This window comes from Prorops nasuta, unplaced genomic scaffold (genome assembly GCF_024137725.1).
Source record: "Prorops nasuta isolate Cenicafe-Biocafe unplaced genomic scaffold, Cenicafe_Pnas_1.2 PNAS00032, whole genome shotgun sequence".
Classification (NCBI taxonomy): domain Eukaryota; kingdom Metazoa; phylum Arthropoda; class Insecta; order Hymenoptera; family Bethylidae; genus Prorops; species Prorops nasuta.
Genome location: NW_027116829.1, coordinates 288,107 through 301,672, shown reverse-complemented (window position 1 = coordinate 301,672; position 13,566 = coordinate 288,107). Strand labels below are relative to the sequence as shown.

Below are 13,566 nucleotides of genomic sequence, written 5' to 3'. Positions count from 1 at the left end.
AATTGCACAGGAAGCAGCTTAGGAGATTCTTTTCAGGCGCGAGTCTATTATATAATTGTAGCTATACATAAGGGGGCAGAGAGGGTTTGCTGTCACGAGACCTATAGCTTTATCCGACGGTGAGGACGGTTCTGTAATATTACCGTGACAGAATATATACATGTGTATGGGAGATGTGTGCAGGATAGTTTCGGAAGAGGCTGACTCTCGCGTTTATTGGAAAGTCGAAAAAGTTGGAGTGTTTTGAAACGAACGGCTGGCTGGAAGATTGATGCACGTGCACCGAGCGCGAGGTGAGGGGTCGCGAGTAATTTCAAATTGACTGACCGATCTATCGCATTTGGTTGGTCTTGGTCGCTCGCGTCAACATTGCTAACAGGACGATGCGCAGCGAGCAGGCACACTGTGTGTGCCATGCCATGCCACCAGTTCGCAGACCAAGCAAGAGAGGCAGAGCGACCAACACAACGCGTTTTCTCCACCACCACTCCACCCGTCCGTCCCGCCCGTGTGTTGCCGCTTGTGTGTACGTTTGGTTGGCTGGCTGGCTGGTAAGAAAGAATCAGAGTCGGCGCATCCGACCGATCAGGCCGATGAGAGCCGAAGTTGGTCGAAAGCGAAAATCACCGGCTGCGCGAGTCCTGCCGCCTGCGGGCTGCGGCCTGCGACGCCTCCGACGAGCGCGAACGCTCGAAATATATTCAGTTTACTGTAAGCTACCGCGCGATCAACGCTCCTCTGTGTTGGCTTTCGCTCGAGCGAACCTCCGCTCCGCATATTATCTACTTATGCCGCGGCTTCATCCACATTAAGCCTCTCCGATTACGGAAACGATGTGAAAATAGTAGATAGTTTCTTGGTCCAATGAATTTTTCGCTAAATAGAGAATGAGAGATACGCCAAACCGTATTGTTCGTTGCTCCAATTAAGAAACAAATTCAAAGTTCGACGAACTTGCTCCAGCAACAAAGTGAAAACATAAACTGTGAATTATGTGGCTCACTGTGATTATCTTCACTCGTTACGTCTTGTCTTATCTTTCTTTCTCTCACATGTAAGTATCTATATTTTTCTCGTTTCATCAAGTTTTCCTTGTTATTACAATTATTCATTATTATAGCCTACTTTTTTGCTGTTATACGTATCTTTATAGATGCTTTCGTGAATGACAAGAGATAATAAGGAGAGTACGTTCTTCATTGATTTTCCATTATCTTGTAATTTTCCAGCCCGCGTATCTCGTTGATATTTAGATCCTTTTAATAATTCTCCTTTAATCTTCCCCTAGCTGTTAACAAACACACACATATACACACGCACGCAATGTTCCTTCTTTCTTACTTTTCACTCACCGTGCAGCCTAGACCAGCTCTTTTATAACTTTTTTTAACTGACCTAACTCACTCACGATTTTCCCTCCTTCTCTCTCTCTCTCTCTCTCTCTCTCTCTCTCCCTCAACTTTCTTCATAAACAGTCTCATATAAGAGTATCCTCCTTGTTTTTCTTCTCTTATCGTTACTTTTCATTTGTGGACACGACAACATTTGGAGCTATCGACATTTCTCACTTTCATTACTCATTTCACACGTACGTTTCAGTGGGAGGTCGGTTAAAGCTGAAAGTCTTGTGGTTACTGGCTTTGAAGGATCGTTCATAGTGTCGCTTAGCGTCGCCTGGTCTCGGCCTCTCGTTGGGCACTGCTTTTCCATTATTTCGATCGCGTTCCTCGAGTAATTTTTTCCCCGGACGTGTCTCTCTCTCTCTCTCTCTCTCTCTCTCTCTCTCTCTCTCTCTCTCTCTCTCTCGTTCGTACGGGAGGTTTTCGAGGCGAGAGCGACGGCGTCATCTCGCGGGGTCAGTGTCTGCCTGCTGCTGCTGGTCGATCGGATCGGATCGGATCCTGGAGATCCGAGCGCGAGTGCGTTGTGGGAGGGGAGGGGGGGGGGGAGGAGGAGGGAGCAAGCAAGCACCTCCACCTCTCCTCCTCCTCCTCCTCCCTCTCCGAGGTCCCGTCCGTCCGATCCCGCAATGTGTGAGAGACACACGACACGACACGACACGACAGGCACGACGGTGTCGTGGTGGACGGTAGAGCCGGTGGAGCTAGGTGCCGGCCGAGTCCCGGTCCCGAGTCCCGAGCAGTATACCATGCGCATGCGTACACTTGTCAATTCACCTACATTAGCAGAGAGAGAGAGAGAGGGGGGGGGGGGGGGGGAGGAAGAACTCGAGGGCAAAAATATCGCGCGGCGGCCTGGAACATTTATTCGTTTATTCTTTCTCGCTTATTGCAAGAAATCCGTTGAACCGTAACCCCGAAAGATCTATCGCTCGTGAATTTTGTCATTCCTTCATCGCATTAATGTACGCACCGATATTTATCGTCTTGGCTATTTTACATTTATTTTCAAAAACAAGTGTATCTCTCTCTCTCTCTCTTGTATAATAATGAAATAATAACGACGTGATTTATACACATATAAATAATTGCTTGCTTTTCTCTTCCTTTCCATAATAGTGCACGATTAACGTTCCTCTGCACATGCATGAATGTCACATTGATTCTTCTCCAATACTGTGATTACTATAGCTGCTAATTCGATCGCTGTTGCTCCAACGATTCAGTACCTACTTTTGGAAAAATATGGTATGCTCCCGGTAAATCCTTCCGTGGAAAAGTTTGATGGCTAAGGGTTGCGAGAGAAAGCCTGCAGGAGCGACGCATCTCGCGAGTGATAGTACCCTCCGGTCGGAGCGAGGAAGAGGAAATGTAGGATAACTTGGACTTTTCGTGCAAGCGATTACTTGAAAACTGGGTTTATGTAAAATTTTCAACGAGGAGTGCCGGCAGGGATTAATCGTCGTTAAAGGGATGCATCATCTCGCGGTATTAATATTTATGCGTCAAGTAAGAGCGCGCACGCGTACTCTTGGTTTTTTCTTCCAATTGTTGTGCGTGTGTGTGAGAGTATAATTCAAGCGCGAGAGAGTAATAAAGGTCCGAAATGTAAAGTTGCATTCGTATATAGAGTTACATAGAGTTTATGAATGAAAATGACCTATATTTGGCATTGTCGCACTAACCTAGGGAATACTATTTCAATAATCGACTAACGCTGAATGAAAATCACATAAATTATGCGTGACGTCATTGGCTTTAAGAAAAAAACATCTTTTCACCTTGATGGAAGAGAGGAAGTTTTTCCATAATATCTCTCTCTCTCTCTCTCTCTCTAAAATTTTTCTTACACTCTGGACGAGCAATTTTCTTGAAATCCTCTTTATCTTTTGGGTGGGAGGTGCATGACTCTGCTTCTAAAGAAACGTCGAGCTTTTCTCAATCGTAAGAAAAAATGTTAGTTTCCTCTAAATAAATTAATTTTAAAACAACAAAATTATTATCGCGTGTGTGAATAATTAATTGCAATGATTGTTGGATAATTTCTAGAAATTTGCATTCGTATCTTCTTGCTTATTCGCTGGTGTTTTTCGCTTAGTCAGTCGTACATTGCCGATAGAAGATATTTATCAAGGAGTAGCATATATCGTTTCTTATTTGTTATTTACTAGAGTGCACAATGTTATTGTCATGCAAATAACATTCGAGGAGAGAGAGAGAGAGAGAGAGAGAGAGAGAGGGAGACAAAGTCTGACCTTGCACCGCCCTTATGTTTTCCCTAAAGCGTTAAAATCATTTAGAAAAGAGTGAGAAAATAATCTTGCTTTAATAATAGCATACATAAAGTAACTATAAGTGGTATATGGCGCGTTTACAAATGGATTTGCAGATAAATTAGCTAGCGATTAAATTTATCGCGACGAGTCGCCCCTCCCCCTTGCCCTGTAATATCGGACACCAGGCTATTTATTAGATTAACGGAAGTGTCATCCATGCCGTCTGGAATTTAACTGCTCTTTTTACTCGGCATCTACAGCTATAGGGGTTTTCTCCAACGCCAACATATATATATATAGTACCAAACTTCTTCTTCTTCTTCTTTCTTTACACGAACTGTGTACCAGAAATAGTATTTCTTAAACATGGTTAAACTAGCATTGTGTTATAAACATATATATATATATATATACACCGTGAGCGAGAAAAATACAGGTTTTTTAAAATATTATATATTATACGTATATGTTTTGACCTTGCTTGATATTTGGAGAATGATTTTTGATAAAAAATCCCGCATATAATTTTAAAATAGTAAATCTTAATGGGCCTGTTTCACGTTGGAGCGATTGTCCTACGACGTTTTTTTCTCACCTTAAGTATCAATTCCCCTTCCTCGAAAAAATAGTTATTAAAGCTATGACTTTTGAGGGACATTTGGAAGATAAGTATATAGTTTTGAGAAATGTACCTGTGTGCATGTGGAGGGGGGGGGGGGGGGGGGGGGGAGAGAGAGAGAGAGAGAGAGAGAAAGTTTTCAACTGTCGAGAGAAGGTGCCGTTTAAAATTTTGTTCAAAAAAGGTTTACATAGAAAAATAAATGGCCTCGAAAACCGACGAGAAATGACGTGTTTGTTTTATATATATAAATACCATACAAAGGGTTAAAGTTTAAAAAACCGATAGGAAATGAGTGATTGAAAATTTGATTAAAATTGTTATATACACACGTATACCTATATAGAGTAAAGTAACACGAGTCGTACATATACTATACCATATACATATTGTGCTTTTGCGGCGCGGTGCAGCAGCACTAGAAAAAAACGTTATACGTACCTCGGTTTTGCTAGGAATTTTTCACAAACAGCAAGATTGAATTGCAGCGACAATAAAATTGTATCTCGCAAACTGATCGGTCACGGTTACGCGGGTTATCTTACGCGTGTCTCGCTATTCACACACTGCATGCACACAAGAAGAGAGAATAGAAGAGACGAGCGAGTGCACAAATTCAATACAATTTCTTTCCGAGGTATACGCAAACCTTTAAATCCCCTGGCTTGGAAAATGGCTTTTATTTAAAGTTAAGTAAAAGCAAATTTCAAACAGGAGATTAAAATTCATCGCGACTCTTGAAATATCTCCAGAGATTCTCTCCTTCTCATCCTGCGCGCGATCTACACTATATGTTATATAGCTCCTATAACGAGATTCATCAAATCCATATGCGAAGATAATATCAAATATAATTATGTATATGTTATTGATCGTCTTTAGCGCAAACTTGCCTGCATCTTTCTTTCAGATACAAAAATATTAAAAAAGAGAGGAAAGTTTTAAAAGAGCAGGTTTTCGAATTTTTCGCCGCCGCATGCACACACTTGGATTATGAAACAGCAGAAAATTTTCATAAAAAATTCCTCATGCAAATAGCTATGTATATATAGATGGAATACATGTATACATATAAAATGCTACTTGTTTATTCATCGCTTTGGAGAAGCGGCAAAGGCATAAATTAATGTCGATGGAAAGAAAGGAATTTTTTCTTCTATAGCGTATATCGTCATTGTTCGCAAATCCAAATAATTCACATATATATATATATATATGGCATTAAATGGTTCCAATTGAACGCGATCGTGATTGACGAAATAATATATCAATTATAATTGTAATAGTATAATAACATAACAGAAAGAGGTTTTTCACATTGCAGCAACGGTTATTGTCATTGCTGTTTTCGGTAAGATATATACATGCATGTTATAGGAGCGGGGGGGGGGGTTGACAGGAGGATCGAGAGAGAGAGAGAGATATTTCTCGTGTACTCGTGTGTGTGAATGGTGAGAGAGAATTATTTAATTAGGATGTGTGTGTGTGTGTGTGTGTGTGTGCGAGCGATACGAGAGCAGGGAGAATTCACTGGCCGCGCGAGCGGAGGCTTAGTTTGTTCTTAGTGCATTCCAGGCACACTCCATTGACAAGCCGAAAACCTTGACTTTCTGATTCTGCGGCAGCTGTGTTGCCGTTTGCCGTCGTTGCCCGTCGCGCGTTCCCTATAGCCGACAAATAAACCAGTTTAGTCGAACGCGAGATCTCGCCTCCGCTCGAACTACGCGCGCGCACGTTTCGATGAAAATCCTTTGATTTTATCCCAATTAGTATATGGGAAATTCATTATCGATCGGAGAAAAAGTTGCTATCCTCTTCGCGATCTTCTTATATCCGCGCCGCGGTGTACAACTGTTTTTATTTCTTTCATCTTTACGAGTGCAATTGCAACACGTGTCTGTCTCGCTTTCCTTCCCTATAGCCATACGGACGATCGAAAGTATTTTACCTTTCTTACAGCGAAACACGTGCTCGTATGCTTCTCATTATAGTTATATATTTCTTGTAATTATTAATCAAGAGAGTTTTGTGCTTCGCGTCGGCTCTTCCTCTGAAACATCAATATATATATTATTGTACAAGAAAAATTTCTTGGGGGAAATTTTCAAGAATAGTTTATATACCTATAAAAAAGCAGCGAGTCTTTTTTCCAATGTGAATATTGGGACTATCCGCCAGTCTTCTAGATTATTCTTACATAAATATGTTTTTCAGAGACCCTTCTATTAATAGATAAGCACGTGCGCGCGCGCGCGCGCGGGTCTTGTGGATGTGTTTTAGATTTTCTTGGACTATATCTCTTCTTTGTTCTGGAGTACTTTACAATATCGGGCTATTTTTTTCTACGTGCCCCGCGGTGCTAATTGATTTCATAAATTCCGTTGGTGCGCGAGCACAACTTGCAAGCTAAAAGATTAGATTACGAAGAGGAAACTATATAAAAGATGAGTTGAGCAATATCCAATTGATAATGTATGAAAACACCTTGTGTCTCATCTCGACTACAGTCGCTATATACGTCTAACCCATTTCGTCAATTTGATTTTTTCGCTCTTTCGCTCGCGTATATATATATATACGCGAATCTAATAATTATTTATTGTATTCGCGCGTGTATGTGTATAGAGAAGGTATATCTCTTGCTCGATAGAGGCATACGCGTTCCTTGGTTTAAATCTTACTCAACTTTTCTTTTCTCACTGTCAGAAGTGCACAGCCGTGCTTGCTTGAAATTGATCAATTGTTATCTATATAAATAAATATATATATATATATATATAAATGAAGAGGGGATGAGAGTGCGTGCGCACGCGCGATATCAGCTAGGCTCCTACTACTATTTTCAACTTGAGACCCGCGTATCTTTTCATTTATGACTTGCACGAATTTTGCACATTCTAACCGGAAGATGTAATCTACACACGAATGAAAAAATAAATAGTTTCATATAGCGTGTAATAATATCAATGGGAGATAAATGTGAAATTTGTGGCTCGCGCTAAGAAAACAAACAGCTTGCTGCACTGAGAAAAGCCGATCACGGCTGCGAGCGAGTGAAAGAAACCGGATGACTGATCTTATACGCAGCGCGCGCGTATTCAATAATCTTATCATCGTACAAAGCCTATATATTTGTATACATATATAGATATATAGGTACGTCACCTCAATTCCAATTGTCCGTCGTCTTTATACAGATATAGATGTAATTCTTCATGAAAATTATGTACCTTTTGCATGGTTATACTAGAGTGAAGTTGCTTTACGCGATATTTCTGTATAGATCCATAGTGACAATAAGTTTCCACGCAAGCTTTTATATTACGTATATCAGAGAGAGAGAGAGAGAATTGGAGTAGGTCTATGGAAAAAGTAGATTCGCGTTTCGTCTCCCTCTTGAAGATCCTTTGGGAGTATCTCGAAGAGGCAAAAAAGGAAGGGGAAATATACGTAGAGCGTTATAGTAGCGTGCCGATGGCTTTATGCCCTTTGATACTTTATTTTCCCTTTGGCCCACGCGAATCACGCCGGACACATTCCATCTATATACGCGGTACTTCGAAGCACATTATCCTTTTCCTACATGTTTGTCAGATTTAAAGCAATCCTTGGCAGCTTTTATCTGCATGTATCTATTGTAAACCTCCTGCCTCATTTAAGCTGTAAATTGCTGCGTAGATAATTAGGTATGTATCGTCCACCAAACAGATATATATAAAAATGGAATAAAAGTCTGGGAATTTATTAAGTATTTTTATAAGCATCGTTTTGTCGGTTTGAGGAAAAACAAGCTTCGATTCTTTGTTGTTTTTCTTTTGATTTATGTCCTATGATATCGTATAGCTTAATGTCAATATCATTCCCAGCAGCAACTAAATTTAGATGGACCAAATGGTTGTTTGCCGTCTCATTAAAGAATTCTCTTACGATTCGGATATCTGATACGGTATATATATATATATATATATATATATATACGCGTACAAGGGCCAGCAGTTATCCTTCCTACTAATGGATTTAGCATATAGCGACAAATTTATGCTAAAATTCAGATTTGGATTATAGGCGGAGAGAGAAAAGTCAATTATAAAGAGCGAGTAATTGCACGGACTCTTTCGTGCAGAAAATTTAAATGAACTATTACGAAGAACACGAGTCGGTAATTTTATAGGAAATTCTATATAGTAAGTAGGTTGTTAAACTAGTCGAGAAACGTAATATCGTCGTAACACGTTATAAGCCAGCCATCGAAATATTATTCTCTCATTGGTCGATATCGGCTGTCCTATTAGACGTCTCGTGTAAAAGAGAATCTGACGCAATGCTTCTTTAAACCAAACTAAACAACGACCCCCTCCTCTTTTACCTTCAATTTTTCATTTACCGCCCAATCTATCGAACAATTTTTATTTCTGCCGCGTCTCTCTTTACATTTGAAACATTTGCAATATAATCCTATACAATAATAATATACAGCTGTTGGCTCTTTATTGATTGCTCTTAAAATCTCTTCTCTCCTATATATATATATATATATTTTACTCTCACCTCCTCTTCCCTAGGTCCAACGTGCAGCAGTATAAATATCACTTTATTACTCCACTTTGTTTTGAATTGCTATTAGTCTTCACTTTACACCAAAGATTCACCAATAATTGTTTCGTCATGCTTTTCGTAGTTTGAACTTATCTATATGTATATTGGCACATCTCTCTTACCAAGCGTGATGGTGTTTATAAATAGAGGGAGAGAGACGCGAAATGCGCGAGTGTGATTCCGTTTAAATTGATATTCCCTTTACTTTCATCTCCGTCGCTCTCTCTCTCTCTCTCTCTCTCTCTCTCTCGATAGTGTTATTTTTCATTTACTAGAAAAGCTCATCGATTGTTCGCGATGCTTTCCGCGTAGTCGAAGCCTATTTGTTGCACACACATTGGCACGTATCTCTTTCTTACGGAGCGTGAGCGCGTGTTTATTTGTATATCTTATTTCTTTTTCTCTTGCATTACAAGGAGCGCGAGGCACGAGAGGGGAGGGAGTAAGAAAGACGGTGTGCGCGCACGATGCGTTCGTGAGTGAGAAAAAAGGAACGAGGACGCGCTATGAATACAGCAGCAGCGATTAATTAATCTTTGCCCATTATATGCCGAGTGCGCTTGACCTACGAGGGATATCGAGGCCTTTATCGCTAACACGCAGTTAAGCCTCGTGTAAAGGCGCCTCATTGATTCTGTAACACACAGTAATGCAACACCTAAACTCTTTCTCCTCCTCCTCCCCCCCCCCCCCCCCCCCCCCCACTCTCCCTCTTTATATACCCCATTAAAGCGAAAATCCAATTACTTCAGCTTCAACTCGATTTTCACAACTTATTTTCCTTAATCCACGTACCACACCTCGTATATCACTATATAATTACATTAATTAGCCGACTGAATCTTTCCCTCCAAATCTCGGTCCATTCTGTGCAATTTGCAAAATTTACTCTAGCTATACTTACAGGAACAAAAATAAAATACACGCGCGAGAGAGAGTCACGCGTTATTATAGAGACCGGCCGCCGATAGTTGGATCCGCGTTTTTTTCTTCGCTCGTTAATTATTATCGTATATACAATTAACCAGTACGTGCAATATTTGTCCAGAATAAAGAAATTTCAGCTTTCGTCGGGATTATTTTTTCAAACGGCTCGAATATCATCGAATAAATTTTATTGAAACGCTGATTCTATTTTCATTATATATATATATATATATAAGAAAATTGGGTCAAGTTAAATGTTGACGAAACAAGCCCTGCGAATGAAATTAAATGCAAATGAATAAATTAAATTGAAATTCATTAAAGCGGACTCGAACAATTTTAATCGTGATTAGTGAGATGTAAAAATTGTAAAGCTTGTATTTCTCGAGGAATGGTTGTTGATTTTCCTTCCCCTGCCACACATTGCATTGGCTTGAAATTTAATGTGAAACCTTAGGGTGAGCTTGACTGTATATAGTCTCTATTCTTATAAATAATCGTGTGGAGTTTTGAGGATTCAAAAAAATAGAGTTTTTAGTCAAATGTTTAAGACTTTTGTGATTATATTGACAAGAGTCTAATTTTGTTTAATAAATAAAATAATCAGTTTTTACCAGATTGAGACACGAGCCATTTCCTCGAGGAAAATCTTGCAAGCAAAACGAATGCAGTTGTAGACGAGATGTATAGAATCACTAGGATCTCCTTGGTTCATTAACAAACGCCAATGTGCTATGCAAGGAAAAGTTACTTATTTTTGCCAAGCTCAACTGGCATATGAATCTGGAATATTTTTAAAAAAACCGCAGCCATTTTGTAGGATTTTTTCCAAGGACCTTTTAAAGAAACGCCTCGCATCTCGCGATCCCTTATAAATCATTATTTTGCACAAACAAAATTTCTCAAGCTTGATAAGATACATATATAAATTCAACAAATTGAAGCTCTTATGTAGCTATATACAAATATATATATATATATATATATATAGTTGTTTCATCATAAATCCCGAACAATCCGCCTCTTTTTGTGTGAAAGAGAGAGAGAGAGAGAGAGAGAAACTAGTTAAGCTCCTTAATTGGGAGTTAAGTTATAATGCTGGACAAGCAATTAAATATAACAGGGAGACATATATACCGTAGTCTCTGTTTGGTCCGTAAGTGTACAGAATGATCGATCCCGTGTAACCACAGCTTGTCTCTCTGGAGATTTGTACCTGCAGGCGAATTGGATACCTCCGACTTTGGTTAAATTCTGCCACGAGTTCAGCTGCATCTTAAACGTGTCGAAACAGCCAACATTTGTTGATAACTCGCTTTGGCTTATTCAGCCAACATTTGCTTTGGAAAGTTTACATGGACAAACGGGGCTCTTTATTGGATCTACATGCATGCTAAGAATGTTAGATTTCGAGCGCGGAGGATATAGTCAACTAAGAAGTATATATATAAGAAGCTGCTCTCTCGGCCGTCTACGATGTGACCAATTGAATTTATTATCTCTCGAAAATCTCCTAACGCAATAATTTCACTCTTCTCCAAGAGAATCATCCTCTAGTCTTCCTACATACACTAGACGCGACAAGCATCAAACTTTCTTTCTCATCCTATAGCTTCCAATGACACGTCCTCTTTATCCAATTTCAATCGACAGACCGGATGTTGCAACATTGATATACTTTCTTCAAAGGTTTCTTAAGAAACAGAAAAATAGCAGCTATAGTGGAGCGTAAGAGTAATAAGTAGGAGTGAGATGTATTATTTGGCAAATTAGACACTAATAATCCTCATTTATATAAGAATAACTTTTAAATGAGACGTGTTGAATTTGCTCTATGAATGTCACACACATGCATATGTACTTGCAAGGTTTTCTTTTTAAATTAGAGCTTGGGCTGCGCGGCGTTGCAATTCTGCGGATAAGAAACATCAACAGAGAAAAGTTGGAAAAACTATAAGATATGTGTCGTAGCAAGATTTCTCAAGCGTGTTGAAGAAATAAACGATGAGCTGCAAGAAATTATAGATAAAACCAGGTGAAAATTGTCTCTGGATTATTTCATAATATTCTTATAGTATTATATGTATATCTCTCATAGGGCCATTAATTGCGTTTGTTATATAATCCTGCTTCACCGTTTTAGGCAAAATTGAACATTTGACGCTGTCGCGATACGAGCGAGAGAGATTTTCCTTCGTCTCTATGATATTGAAATTATCGAAGCAGCAGCAGCAGCAGCAATAATTTGTGCTTGAAACACGGTCAAGTGTTGGAGGAGAGATATTATTTAGCTGCGCGTAAGGAATATAAGGATAAGGTATATCGATCGTTGCGAAGCGCGCTCAAGAGCCGACGACGACGAAGACGCCAGTCCCTCGTGATTTCGCAAGTACATCGGATTCCCTCCTGGTGCAGGACGCGACGGACGGGACGCGACGCCTCCGGTAATAAGCAAATCTACCGTGTTACTGCGCACAGCGTACGTATACGAGCACACGTTGAGATAACGTTCAAATATCCTACTCACGAGAAGTTTGTTTAACTGGACAAGCAGTAGCTGTTTGTCCTGTACATACAAGTTAATCCCATTAGCCGAGAGACAAACAGAAATGTGTTTTGTATATAGGAATGTGGATTCATTAGGAAACAATGCTGCGCTTGGTCGAAGGAGACGCGAGACGAGACGAATGTCTCGTCGACGTGTTAAATGCGAAAAGCTCTTGCAGGGATGGATGAGCTGTATGTGCTGGATAGATCCGTGTCAATAATGGGGTGTGCTGCGTTAGGAGGGGGTTATAAAGGAGGAAAGCTGTTTGACTATCTTGCCGAGCGGTCGCTCTCGCTGGGGCTGGGATAGCGTCAAAGATCTCGACGTGTGCATTCACCGGCCGGTGAGATGGTGCAATCGTGCGTGCAATTGGGACGCCGATGCCAGCTCTCAAGGGCTATCACGAGCTTTTTAAACGACCTCCTTCCAATTCGCTTCTCCCATATGCATTTCACAAATTATCATTTATACATCAGACACAAATTGTACCATCAAATAATATACAATTTTAAATGTCTCTTATTCAATTTAAAATCTCTTGTAGAGATGTGTATGTATTGGACTCTCGCGCGACCAAGCAAAGTACCTCGAGAGTTTACCAATGTTAAAGGGGATAGAGCATTGTTATATCACAACTCTATTAAATTTTCCACCTTATGTCACCTTGCAAATAGGTTCTTAATATGGCAACTTTTTACGCGTTAATCAATCTGATAATTTCATTATTATATACTGTAGCGTACCGTTAAAGTTGAGCGAGGCGAGGAAGAAATTGAAGGAGATTTAAGAAAGAGTCTCTCGATCTCCCTCTACCCTCTGCTTACAAGAGAAAATTAAATTATTCTTGTTAATGATGTTCGACTATCGAGGTATTATATATAGTGTACTGCAAATAATAGGTTTTTAGAAGTTATTCCCAAACTATAATTACTCCAAGGCTTAACTAACAACATATTTCAGACTACTCATATATTGAGATTATTATAATTACTGCTAAAACAAAAGTTATTATGATTACAGTTTGCGCGTTATATACGCTCTCTGTTTCCATATATAATCATTTTAACCATTAAACTAAATATTTTGTTAGTTGCATTCTCCGAGATACTCTAAATTATTTTCAATGCTCTTCTACGATAATTGCATGTTTAAAAACGATATCGCGAAAGATTATGCTTTACGTTGAAATTATTTAAATGA

General features: G+C 39.6%; 1 protein-coding gene across 4 annotated transcripts in view; it reads left to right on the top strand.

The window, feature by feature from the left end:
• The first annotated feature begins 582 nt into the window (after positions 1 to 582).
• The window catches only part of Pde9 (phosphodiesterase 9), a 67,190-nt gene continuing 54,206 nt past the window's right edge, over positions 583 to 13,566 (top strand). For all 4 annotated transcript variants that reach the window (XM_066742899.1, XM_066742896.1, XM_066742895.1 and 1 more), the window contains exon 1: positions 583 to 1,054. The gene's annotated coding sequence lies outside the window, so the exon portion shown is untranslated. The remainder of the gene's footprint in view (positions 1,055 to 13,566) is intronic.